Consider the following 14,195-nt stretch of genomic DNA (forward strand, 5'->3'; position numbering starts at 1 on the left):
TACTGGGCATGTAGCACCACATCAGCATGAACACTGCTCTTTCAAATCTTTTGTCTCCCATTCCTTCAAATCAGAAATGAAGCTCCAATCACCACTCTATTTTCCCTTCAGAGAAGTGAGGAAAAGGAGAGAATAAAACATATGGCAGGAGGAGCAAAATGGTAGAGGTATAGGAGATCTAAATATCATCCTGTTACAGGAGTTCTACTAGATACTTATTAAACCATTCTGAAAACCTACAAACTCAATAGGAGGTAGAAGAGAAGAAGAGTAGCAATTCTAGGAACAGAAAATTGACCACTTTCCAGAAGACAGGACATGCAGAGAAGTGTATCCAAGGCAACCTACAGGAAGATAGACTGTGGGGGGAGGGGCTGGCTCCCAGGAAGTTTTAGAGCAGCAGAGCACAAAATTGGAACTTTTGGAAGTCTGCTCTACTGAGGGATGTCACTCCAGAGGCTCAGTATGGGGTGGGGGGTGAAGCCCTCATGGGAACAGTGTGGTCTCATGACCACAGGGTCACAAAAAGACCAGGGTTGTCTGAGTGTGGCAGAGCTCCCAGGTATTGGATCAGGGAAGCCAGCTCCAGAGATGGGGCCAAGGAGCTGGTTCTCAGCTCAGGCTTACCTTAAACCATGATCCCAGGCACAGTTGGCCTCTCCAAGAAGTGTTCCCACAAGTGGCAGATCTGTGGAGACCCCCTCCTTCCTGGGGCAGAAGCAAATGGCAGGAATTGGCTGAGTTTGGAGACTCCAAATGGGGCTGAACGCCTGTGACAGAAACACTCAGTCACAGGACAGGCAAGCATGGAGTGCGACCAGAGATGAGGAAGATGGAAGGAATTGACTGCTTTTCTCTGAGGGCGCACTGAGGAGCGGGGCCCCAAGCTCTCAGCTCCTGCAGGCCCAGAGATTGGGAGGCCGCCATTTTCATTCCCATCCTCCAAAGCTCTACAGAAAGCATTAAGGGAACAAAAGCTCCTGAGACCAAAACCACACAGATTACTTAGCCTGGTTCCTGCCAAACGGTGTAATTCTGCCTCAGGCAAAGACACTTGAGAATCACAGCAACAGTCCGTTTCCCCAGGAGATCAGCAAGAACATCCAGCCAAGTTCACCAGTGAGAGCTGCAAAGAGGGGAATGCAACACATACAATTCATGACTTTTTCCCCATGATTCTTTAGTCTTTCAAAGTTAAATTTTTTTAATTTTATTTTTTCTTATTCTATTTTTTTAATTTTCCTCATTCCTATTTTAACCTTTTTAAACTATTTTATCTTATCAATATCTTTTTTAAAAATATTTTTAAGTTTTTATTTTAAGTTTTTAAAAATATTTTAAAATATTTTTAAGTTTTATTTTTAAGTTTTTAAGTTAATATTTTAAAAATATTTTAAAGTTTTATATGTAGTCATATTCTCTTCCCTACATTGTATTTAACCTAATTTTTGTATACATATAGGTTTCTTTTTTCTTTAAACTGTTGGGATACAATTTCTAATATATCAAAATATACCCTAAATCTAGAGCATGGCTTTGTTCTAGTCTCCAGCATGATCAAATTTTTTTCCTTTTTTTTCCTTCTTTCAACCAAATTCTTATCAATTCCTTTTTTTAAAATATTTTATTTATTTATTTGACAGAGATCACAAGTAGGCAGAGAGGCAGGCAGAGAGAGAGGAAGGAAAGCAAGCTCCCTGCCAAGAAGAGAGCCCGATGTGGAGCTCGATCCCAGGATCCTGGGATCATCAACTGAGCCCAAGGCAGTGGCTTAACCCACTGAGCCACCCGGTGCCCCTTATCAATTCCTTTTTTATAATACTTTTTAATTTTCATCTTTACAGTCATATTCCACCCCTTCACTGTGTTTACCCTTATTTTTCTAATATATATGATTTTCTTTCTTTTAAATTTTGGGAGGTAGTTTTATCTAACAGACCAAAATACACACAAAATCAAGTGTGTGGTTCTGTTCTATTCACCCGTCACACACACACACACACACACACACACACACACACACACACACACACGTATATAAATAAATATGTATTTATTTATATTTGTATTTATATTTATATATTTTCTTTTTTCCCCCTTTCTTCTCCCCCCAGTTTTGGGTCTCTTCTGATTTGGTTAGTATATATTTTTCTGTGGTCTTGCTACCCTTTTAGTATTTTGTTCTACCACTCATCTATTCTTATCTGGATAAAATGACAAGGGGGAGAAAACTCACCACACACACACACAAAAATGGGATATGAAGGGGGGGAGGAGTCAAAATGGCGGAGAAGTAGCAGGCTGAGACTACTTCAACTAGCAGGAGATCAGCTGGATAGCTTATCTAAAGATTGCAAACACCTGCAAATCCATTGGCAGATCAAAGAGAAGAAGAACAGCAATTCTAGAAACAGAAAAACAACCACTTTCTGAAAGGTAGGACTGGCGGAGAAGTTAATCCAAAGCGACGGGAAGATAGACCCCGGGGGGGGGGGCGGCTCCCAGCAAGCGGCGGAGCAACAGAGCACAAAATCAGGACTTTTAAAAGTCTGTTCCACTGAGGGACATCGCTCCAGAGGCTAGACTGGGGCGAAGCCCACGCAAGGTCAGCGTGGCCTCAGGTCCCGCAGGATCACAGAAGGATCGGGGGTGTCTGAGTGTTGCAGAGCTTGAGGATATTGGAACAGGGAAGCTGGTTACAGAGAGTTGACAGTGAGCTCCCAGCTCGGAGTTACCTTGAACCGGTCGCAGGCTCGGTGAGCTCGGAGCCCGGCCGGAGGTCAGGCAGACGGGAGTTACTGGGCGCTGTTCTCTGAGAGCGCACTGAGGAGTGGGGCCCCGGGCTCTTGGCTCCTCCATGCCGGAGACCAGGAGGCCGCCATTTGTATTCCCGTCCTCTGGAACTCTACAGAAAGCGCTCAGGGTACAAAAGCTCCTGAAAGCAAAGCCGAGCGGATTACTCAGCCCGGCCCCTGGTAAGGGTGGTGCAATTCAGCCTGGGGAAAAGACACTTGAGAATCACTACACCAGGCCCCTCCCCCAGAAGATCAACAAGAAATCCAGCCAAGACCAAGTTCATCTACCAAGGAGTGCAGTTTCAATACCAAGGAGAGCAGCAGAATTCCAGAGGAGGAGAAAGCAAAGCACGGAACTCATGGCTTTCTCCCTGTGATTCTTTAGTCTTGCAGTTAATTTAATTTTTTTTCTTTTTCATTTTTTTTCTCTTCTTCTGCTAAAATTTTTTAAACTTTTACCCTTTTCTTTTTTTAATGTTTTTTAACTAGTTTATCTAATATAAATATTTTTTTCTTTTTTATACTTTTCTTTATTCATTTTCTTTTTTAAATTCCTTTCTTTTGTTCTTTTTTCTTTCTTTCTTTCTGAACTTCCTTTTATCCCCTTTCTCCCCCCTCATGATTTGGGATCTCTTCTGATTTGGTTAAAGCATATTTTCCTGGGGTTGTTGCCACCCTTTTAGTATTTTACGTGCTCCTTCATATACTCTTATCTGGACAAAATGACAAGGCGGAAAAATTCACCACAAAAAAAAAGAACAAGAGGCAGTACCGAAGGCTAGGGACCTAATCAATACAAACGTTGGTAATATGTCAGATCTAGAGTTCAGAATGACAATTCTCAAGGTTCTAGCCAGGCTTGAAAAAGGCATGGAAGATATTAGAGAAACCCTCTCGGGAGATATAAAAGACCTTTCTGGAGAAATAAAAGAACTAAAATCTAACCAAGTTGAAATAAAAAAAGCTATTAATGAGGTGCAATAAAAAATGGAGGCTCTCACTGCTGGGATAAATGAGGCAGAAGAAAGAATTAGCAATATAGAAGACCAAATGACAGAGAATAAAGAAGCTGAGCAAAAGAGGGACAAACAGCTACTGGACCACAAGGGGAGAATTTGAGAGATAAGTGACACCATAAGATGAAACAACATTAGAATAATTGGGATTCCAGAAGAAGAAGAAAGAGAGGGGAGCAGAAGGTATACTGGAGAGAATTATTGGGGAGAATTTCCCCAATATGGCAAAGGGAACAAGCATCAAAATTCAGGAGGTTTAGAGAACGCCCCTCAAAATCAATAAGAATAGGCCCACACCCCGACACCTAATAGTAAAATTTACAAGTCTTAGTGACAAAGAGAAAATCCTGAAAGCAGCCCAGGAAAAGAAGTCTGTAACATACAATGGTAAAAATATTAGACTGGCAGCAGACTTATCCACAGAGATCTGGCAGGCCAGAAAGAGCTGGCATGATATATTCAGAGCACTAAATGAGAAAAACATGCAGTCAAGAATACTATATCCAGCTAGGCTACCATTGAAAATAGAAGGAGAAATTAAAAGCTTCCAGGAAAAACAAAAACTGAAAGAATTTGTAAACACCAAACCAGCTCTACAGGAAATATTTAAAGGGGTCCTCTAAGCAAAGAGAGAGCCTACAAGTGGTAGATCAGAAAGGAACAGAGACAATATACAGTAACAGTCACCTTACAGGCAATACAATGGCACTAAATTCATATCTCTCAATAGTTACCCTGAATGTTAATGGGCCAAATGCCCCAATCAAAAGACACAGGGTATCAGAATGGATAAAAAAACAAAACCCATCTATATGTTGCCTCCAAGAAACTCATTTTAAGCCCGAAGGCACCTCCAGATTTAAAGTGAGGGAGTGGAAAAGAATTTACCATGCTAATGGACATCAGAAGAAAGCAGGAGTGGCAGTCCTTATATCAGATCAATTAGATTTTAAGCCAAAGACTATAATAAGAGATGAGGAAGGACATTATATCATACTCAAAGGGTCTGTCCAACAAGAAGATCTAACAATTTTAAATGTCTATGCCCCCAATGTGGGAGCAGCCAACTATATAAACCAATTAATAACAAAATCAAAGAAACACATAAACAATAATCCAATAATAGTAGGGGACTTTAACACTCCCCTCACTGAAATGGACAGATCATCCAAGCAAAAGATCAACAAGGAAATAAAGGCCTTAAATGACACACCAGACCCGATGGACATCACAGATATATTCAGAACATTTCATCCCAAAGCAACAGAATACACATTCTTCTCTAGAATTCTTCTCTTCAATAGATGCTGAAAAAGCATTCGACAAATTACAGCATCCCTTCCTGATCAAAACTCTTCAAAGTGTAGGGATAGAGGGCACATACCTCAATATTATCAAAGCCATTTATGAAAAACCCACCGCAAATATCATTCTCAATGGAGAAAAACTGAAAGCTTTTCCGCTTAGGTCAGGAACACGGCAGGGATGTCCATTATCACCACTGCTATTCAACATAGTACTAGAAGTCCTAGCCTCAGCAATCAGACAACAAAAGGAAATTAAAGGCATCCAAATCGGCAAAGAAGACAAACTCTCACTCTTCGCAGATGATATGATACTATATGTGGAAAACCCAAAAGACTCCACTCCAAAACTGCTAGAACTTGTACAGGAATTCAGTAAAGTGTCAGGATATAAAATCAATGCACAGAAATCAGTTGCATTTCTCTACACCAACAACAAGACAGAAGAAAGAGAAACTAAGGAGTCAATCCCATTTACAATTGCACCCCAAACCATAAGATACCTAGGAATAAACCTAACTAAAGAGGCTAAGAATCTATACTCAGAAAACTATAATGTACTCATGAAAGAAATTGAGGAAGACAGAAAGAAATGGAAAAATGTTCCATGCTCCTGGATTGGAAGAATAAATATTGTGAAAATGTCTATGCTACCTAAAGCAATCTACACATTTAGTGCAATTCCTATCAAAGTACCACCCATCTTTGTCAAAGAAATGGAACAAATAACCCTAAAATTTATATGGAACCAGAATAGACCTCGAATAGCCAAAGGAATATTGAAAAAGAAAGCCAAAGTTGGTGGCATCACAATTCCGGACTTCAAGCTCTATTGACAAAGCTGTCATCATCAAGACAGCATGGTACTGGCACAAAAACAGACACATAGATCAATGGAACAGAATAGAGAGCCCAGAAATAGACCCTCAACTCTATGGTCAACTAATCTTCGACAAAGCAGGAAAGAATGTCCAATGGAAAAAAGACAGCCTCTTCAATAAATGGTGTAGGGAAAATTGGACAGCCACATGCATAAAAATGAAATCGGACCATTTCCTTATACCACACACGAAAATAGACTCAAAATGGATGAAGGACCTCAATGTGAGAAAGGAATCCATCAAAATCCTTGAGGAGAACATAGGCAGCAACCTCTTCAACCTCAGCCGCAGCAACATCTTCCTAGGAACATCGCCAAAGGCAAGGGAAGCAAGAGCAAAAATGAAATATTGGGATTTTATCAAGATCAAAAGCTTTTGCACAGCAAAGGAAACAGTTAACAAAACCAAAAGACAACTGACAGAATGGAGAAGATATTTGCAAACGACATATCAGATAAAGGACTAGTGTCCAAAATCTATAAAGAACTTAGCAAACTCAACACCCAAAGAACAAATAATCCAATCAAGAAATGGACAGAGGACATGAACAGACATTACTGCAAAGAAGACATCCAGATGGCCAACAGACACATGAAAAAGTGCTCCATATCACTCGGCATCAGGGAAATACAAATCAAAACCATAATGAGATATCACCTCACACCAGTCAGAATGGCTAAAATGAACAAGTCAGGAAATGACAGATGCTGGCGAGGATGCGGAGAAAGGGGAACCCTCCGACATTGTTGGTGGGAATGCACGCTTGTGCAACCACTCTGGAAAACAGCATGCAGGTTCCTCAAAATGTTGAAAATAGAACTGTCCTATGACCCAGCAATTGCACTACTGGGTATTTGCCCTAAAGATACAAACGTAGTGATCCAGAGGGGCACGTGCACCCGAATGTTTATAGCAGCAATGTCCACAATAGCCAAACTATGGAAAGAACCTAGATGTCCATCAACAGATGAATGGATCAAGAAGATGTGGTATATATACACAATGGAATACTATGCAGCCATCAAAAGAAATGAAATCTTGCCATTTGCGACAACGTGGATGGAACCAGAGCGTATCATGCTTAGCGAAATAAGTCAATTGGAGAAAGACAACTATCATATTATCTCCCTGATATGAGGAAGTGGTGATGCAACATGGGGGCTTAAGGGGGTAGGAGAAGAATAAATGAAACAAGATGGGATTGGGAGGGAGACAAACCATAAGTGACTCTTAATCTCACAAAACAAACTGAGGGTTGCTGGGGGGAGGGGTGTTGGGAGAAGGGGGGTGGGGTTATGGACATTGGGGAGGGTATGTGCTTTGGTGAGTGCTGTGAAGTGTGTAAACCTGGCAATTCACAGACCTGTACCCCTGGGGATAAAAATACGTTATATGTTTATAAAAAATAAAAAAATTAAAATTAAAAAAATGGACAAGAGGAAGTACCGATGACTAGGGACCTAATCAATACAGACATTAGTAATATGTGAGAACTAAAGTTCAGAATGACGATTATCAAGGTGCTAACTGGGGTCAAAAAAAGCATGGAAGATATTAGAGAACCCCCTTCTGGAGAAATAAAAGAACTAAAATCTAACCAAGTTGAAATTTTTTTTTTAAAGATTTTATTTATTTATTTGACAGAGAGAGATCACAAGCAGGCAGAGAGGCAGACAGAGAGAGAAGAGGAAGCAGGCTCCCTGCTGAGCAGAGAGCCCGATGCGGGCCTTGATCCCAGGACCCTTAGATCATGACCTGAGCCAAAGGCAGCGGCTTAACCCACTGAGCCACCCAGGCACCCACCAAGTTGAAATTTTAAAAAAGCTATTAATGAGGTGCAAACAAAAAAGGAAGCTCTTACTGCTAGGATAAGTGAGGCAGAAGAGAGAATTAGTGATATAGAAGACCAAATGATGGAGAATAAAGAAGCTGGGCAAAAGAGAGACAAACAACTACTGGACTATGAGGGGAGAATTTGAGAGATAAGTGATACCATAATTTGAAACAGTATTAGAATAATTGGGATCCCAGAAGAAGAAAAAAGAGAAAGAGAGGCAGAAGGTGTATTGGAACAAATTATAGCAGAGAATATCCCTAATCTGGTGAAGGGAACAAGATAATCAACTTGGATTTTGATCCCTCAAAATCAATAATAAAAACAGGTTCACACCCCATCATCTAATAGTAAAACATACAAGTCTCAGAGACAAAGAGAAAATCCTGAAAGCAGCTTGAGATAAGAAGTCAGTAACATACAATGGTAGAAAGATTGGCAGGAGACCTATCCACAGAAACCTGGCAGGCCAGAAAGGACTGGTATTATATGTTCAGAGCACTAAATGAGAAAAATATGCAACCAAGAATACTTTATCCAGCTAGGCTGTCATTGAAAATAGAAGGAGAGGTAAAAAGATTCCAGGACTAACAAAAACTAAAAGAATTTCCAAACACCAAACCAGCCCTACAGGAAATATTGAAAGGGGTCCTCTAAGCAAAGAGAGAGCCTAAAAGTAAGAGATCAGAAAGGAACAGAGACAATATACACTAACAGTCACCTTATAGACAATACAAAGGCACTAAATTCATTTCTTTCAATAGTTACCCTGAATATAAATGGGCTAACTGCCCCAATCAAAAGACACAGGGAACCAGAATGGATGGTTAAAAAAAAAAAGAAGAAGAAGAAGAAGATCCCTTGATATGCTGTCTACAAGAAACTCATTTTAGGCCCAAAGATACCCCCAGATTTAAAGTGAGGGGGTGGAAAACAATTACCATGCTACTGGACATCAAAAAAAAAAAAAAAACCCAAAACCAAAATACAAAAAGCTGGGGTGACAATCCTTATTTCAGATAAATTAGATTTTAAGCCAAAGTCTATAATAAGAGATGAGGAAGGACACTATATCATACTCAAAGGGTCTCTCCAACAAGAAGATATAACAATTCTAAATATCTGTGCTCCTAACATGGGAACAGCCAATTATATAAACCAATTAATTAAAAAAAATCAAAGAGGGGCACCTGGGTGGCTCAGTGGGTTAAAGCCTCTGCCTTCGGCTCAGGTCATGATCCCAGGGTTCTGGGATCGAGCCACGCATTGGGCTCTCTGCTCACCAGGGAGCCTGCTTCCCCCTCTCTCTCTCTACCCGCCTCTCTGTCTACTTGTAATCTCTGTCAAATAAATAAATAAAAATTTTTAAAAATCAAAGAAACACATCAATAAGAATACAATAATAGTAGGGGATTTTAACATCCCCCCACCCACCAATGAAATGGACAGATCATCTAAGCAAAAAACCAAGAAGGAAATAAAGGCTTTAAATGACACACCGGACCAGATGGACATCACAGATATATTTAGAACATTCCATGCCCAAAAACAGAATTCACATTCTTCTCTAGTGCACATGGGACATTCTACAAAACAGATCACATCCTGGGTCACAAATCAGGTCTCAACCAGTACGAAAAGATTGGGATCATTCCCTGCATATTTTCAGACCACAATGCTTTGGAACTAGAGCTCAATCACAGGATCAAGGTTGGAAAGAACTCAAATACATGGAGGCTAAAGAGTATCCTACTAAAGAATGAATGGGTCAAACAGAAAATAAAAGAAGAATTAAAATAATTCATGGAAACAAATGAAAATGAAAGCGCAACTGTTCAAAATCTTTGGGACACAGTAAACACGGTCCTGGGAGGAAAGTCTATAGCAATGCAAACCTTTCTCAAGAACCAAGAAAGGTCTCAAGTACACAACCTATCCCTGCCCCTAAAGGAACTTGAGAGAGAACAGCCTAGAAATCCTAAACCCAGAAGGAGAAGGGAAATAATAAAGATTAGAGCAGAAATCCATGAAGTAGAAACCAAAAGAACACTAGGACAGATCAATGAAACTAGGAGCTGGTTCTTTGAAAGAATTAATAAGATTGATAAACCCCTGACCAGACTTCTTCAAAAAAAAAAGAGAAAGAACCCAAATTAATAAAATCATGAATGAAAGAGGAGAGATTACAACTAACACCAAAGAAATACAAACAATTATAAGAACATATTATAAGCAACTATACACCAGCAAATTTAACAATCTGGAAGAAATGGATGCATTCCTGGGATATATAAATTACCAAAAAGGAACCAGGAAGAAATAGAAAACCTGAACAGATGCATAACCAGTAAGGAGATTGAAACAGTCGTCAAAAATCTCCCAATATACAAGAGTCCAGGGCCAACCAGCTTCCCTCGGGATTTCTACCAAACATTTAAAGAAGAATTATTTAAAGAAGAATTAATACCTATTCTCCTGAAACTGTTCAAAAAAATAGAAATGGAAGGGAAACTTCCAAACTCATTTTATGAGGCCAGCATTATCTTGATCCCCAAACCAGAAAAAGACCTCATCAAAAAGAATTACACACCAATATCCTTGATGAACATGGATGCAAAAATTCTCACCAAAACACTAGCCAATAGGATCCAACAGTACACTAAAAGTGTTATTCTCCATGACCACAACCAAGTGGGATTTATTCCTGAACTGCAAAGTTGGGTCACCATCTGCAAATCAATCAATGTGATACAATACATTAATAAAATAAAGAACAAGAACCATATGATACTCTCAATAGATGCTGAAAAAACATTTGACAAAGTATACCATCCTTTCTTGATCAAAGATCAAACCCAAACTTGATCAAAATTCTTTGCAGTGTAGGGATAGAGGATACATACCTCAATATCAACAAAGCCAAAACCCACAGTGAATATCATTCTCAGTGGGGAAAAACTGAGAGCTTTTCCCCTGAGGTCAGGAACACAACAGAGATGTCCACTATCACCACTGCTATTCATCATAGTACTAGAAGTCCTAGCCTCGGCAATCAGACAACAACAACAAAAAAAATAAAAGACATCCAAGTCAGCAAAGAAGTCAAACTCTCATTCTTTGCAGATTATATACTTTCTGTGGAAAACCCAAAATACCCCACTCTAAAACTGCTTGAACTCATACAGGAATTCAGTAAAGTGTCAGGATATAAAATCAATGCACAGAAATCAGTTGCATTTCTACACACCAACAACAAGACAGAAGAAAGAGAAATTAAGGAGTTGATCCCATTGAAAGTTGCACCCAAAACCATAGGATACCTAGGAATAAACCTAACCAAAGAGGCAAAGAATCGGTACTCAGAAAGCTATGAAGTATTCATGAAAGAAATTGAGGAAGGCACAAAGAAATGGAAAAACGTTCCATGTTCATGGATTGGAAGGACAAATATTGTCCAAATGTCTATGATACCTAAAGCAATCTACACATTTAATGTAATCCCTATCGAAATGCCATCAGTGTTTTCAAAGAAATGGAACAAATAATCCTAAAATTTATATGGAACCAGAAAAGACTCCGAATAGCCAGAGGAATGTTGAAAAAGAAAGCCAAAGTTGGTGGCATCACAATTCTAGATTTCAAGCTCTATTACAAAGCTGTCATCATCAAGACAGTACAGTACTGGCACAGAAACAGACACATAGATCAATGGAAGAGAATAGAGAGTCCATAAATGGACCCTCAACTCTATGGTCAACTAATCCTTGACAAAGCAGGAAAGACTGTCCAGTGAAAAAGACAGTCCCTTCAACAGATGGTGCTGGGAAAATTGGACAGCCACATGCAGAAGAATGAAACTGGACCATTTCCTTACACCACACACAAAAATAGACTCCAAATGGATGAAGGACCTCAATGTGAGACAGGAATCCATCAAAATCCTTAAGGAGAACCCAGGCAGCAACATTTTCGAATTCAGCCACAGCAACTTCTTCCTAGAAACATCACCAAAGGCAAGGGAACAAGGGAAAAAATGAACTATTGGGACTTCATCAGGATCAAAACCTTCTGCACAGCAAAGGAAACAGTCAACAAAACCAAAAGACAACTGACAGAATGGTAGAAGATATCCACAAATGACATATTAGATAAAGGGTTAGTATCCAAAATCTAGAAAGAACTTATCAAACTCAACACCCAAAGAACAAATAATCCAATCAAGAAATGGATAGAAGGCAAGAACAGACATCCAAATGGCCAATAGTCACGTGAAAAAGTGCTCCACATCACTCGGCATCAGGGAAATACAAATCAAAACCACAGTGAGAGGGCGCCTGGGTGGCTCAGTGGGTTGAGCCGCTGCCTTCCTCTCAGGTTGTGATCTCGGGGTCCCGGGATCGAGTCCCGCATTGGGCTCTCTGCTCAGCGGGGAGCCTGCTTCTCTCTCTCTCTCTCTCTCTCTCTGCCTGCCTCTCCGTCTACTTGTGATTTCTGTCAAATAAATAAATAAAATCCTTAAAAAAAAAAAAAACACAGTGAGAATCCACCTCACACTAGTCAGAATGGCTACAATTAACAAGTCAGGAAATGACAGATGTCGGCAAGGATGCGGAGAAAGGGGAACCCTCCTACACTATTGGTGGGAATGCAAGCTTATGCGGCCACTCTGGAAAACAGTATGGAGGTTCCGCAAATAGTTGAAATAGAGCTACCTTACAACCCAACAATCGCACTACTGGGTATTTACCCTAAATATACAAATGTAGGGATCCAAAGGGGCACTGCATCCAAATGTTTATAGCAGCAATGTCCACAATAGCCAAATTATGGAGAGAGCCTAGATGTCCATCAACAGATGAATGGATAAAGAATAGGTGGTATATATATACAATGGAATACTATGGAGCCATCAAAACCCCCCAAATCTTGCCATTTGCAAAGACATGGATGGAACTAGACGGTATTATGCTTAGCAAAATAAGTCAATCAGAGAAAGACAATAATCATATGACGTCTCCGAAATAATGAATTTGAGGGGCAGGGGGTCATGGCGGGTAGGGAGAAAAAAATTAAACAAGATGGAATCATGAGGGAGACAAACCATAAGACTCCTAATCTCACAAAACAAACTGAGGGTTTCTGGGGTTGGGGGGATAGGGATAGGGTGGCTGGGTTATGGACATTGGAGAGGGTATGTGCTACGGTGAGTGCTGTGAAGTGTGTACACCTGATGATTCACAGACAGATTTCCCTGGGACAAATAATACATTACATGTTAGTTTTTTTAAAAAAGAATTTAAAAATATTTGGAAATAAATAAATTTCTCTTACAATGTGCACACACAAATCTGCAGGGATGTAAGCTGAAGCAAAATTGAGATTCTTCCTCATATCTAGTCACCAAAGCTTCATTCTTCAATGTATAGACTTAATTTACCATTAATTCTTCTGTTTATGAAAAAGTAAGACAATTAATAAAAAAAAAATACAATTTGGGCTTCCTCCCCTCTGATTTTTATGTAGAGAACTTACTATAGTATATTTCAGCCAATAATAGTACTTTATATTTATTAATCATTTATTTTGTGCTAGGCACAGTTTTAAATATCTTATATCCTAATCAATCCTCACAAATATATGAAATACTTACTGAAATCTTCAGTTCCACTTAAACATAAAGGAAATAAGTCATTGAGAGTTTAGGTAAATTTCCCAAGACATCACAAATAGTAAGTGGAAGAACTGAGATTTGAACCATTGCAGTCTGGGTACAGAGTCTTTGCTGTTCAAGTTCATTCTGTTTTGTCTAAATTAGACTCTACAGTAGGGATCATGAATGCAAAAAGTGGTAAATTGGGTCTGTGGAATTTAGAAATGGGTATATTGCTTAACTGTCAACTATGTTTAATAATTGAAGTCATTATGGCCAGGATTGTCCTGGGTGTTCCCTCTCTTTTTTATTATAATTAATAGTGATTCTTTTATTCTCAGATTTTCCTTGTTCAGGAAATTAATTACAAATTCATCATATAAATAATGTATTTGTGCTATTAGAATATAGGCTAACATTTCAAGGTTATCAATAAACAGGACTTGACATGTTAAAATTAAGGTTATCACAGACTCTCTTTTATTCTTTGGGGGGAGAGTCAGTCATTGTGCTTCAAATTAAATCAAAGTATGATAACTTAAATATACAAAATATTTGGATAAACATACAGGTAGAGATTACTCAATGATATTGTTGATGGAATTGATGTGTGCTAAATATGTTTCCTCACATATTTATACAATACGGAAAGTAATCGCTGACTTACTTCCTGTTTTTTTTCCAATTTATTTATTTTCAGAAAAACAGTATTCAT

Source organism: Neovison vison, chromosome 8, assembly GCF_020171115.1.
Source record: "Neovison vison isolate M4711 chromosome 8, ASM_NN_V1, whole genome shotgun sequence".
Taxonomy (NCBI): Eukaryota; Metazoa; Chordata; class Mammalia; order Carnivora; family Mustelidae; genus Neogale; species Neogale vison.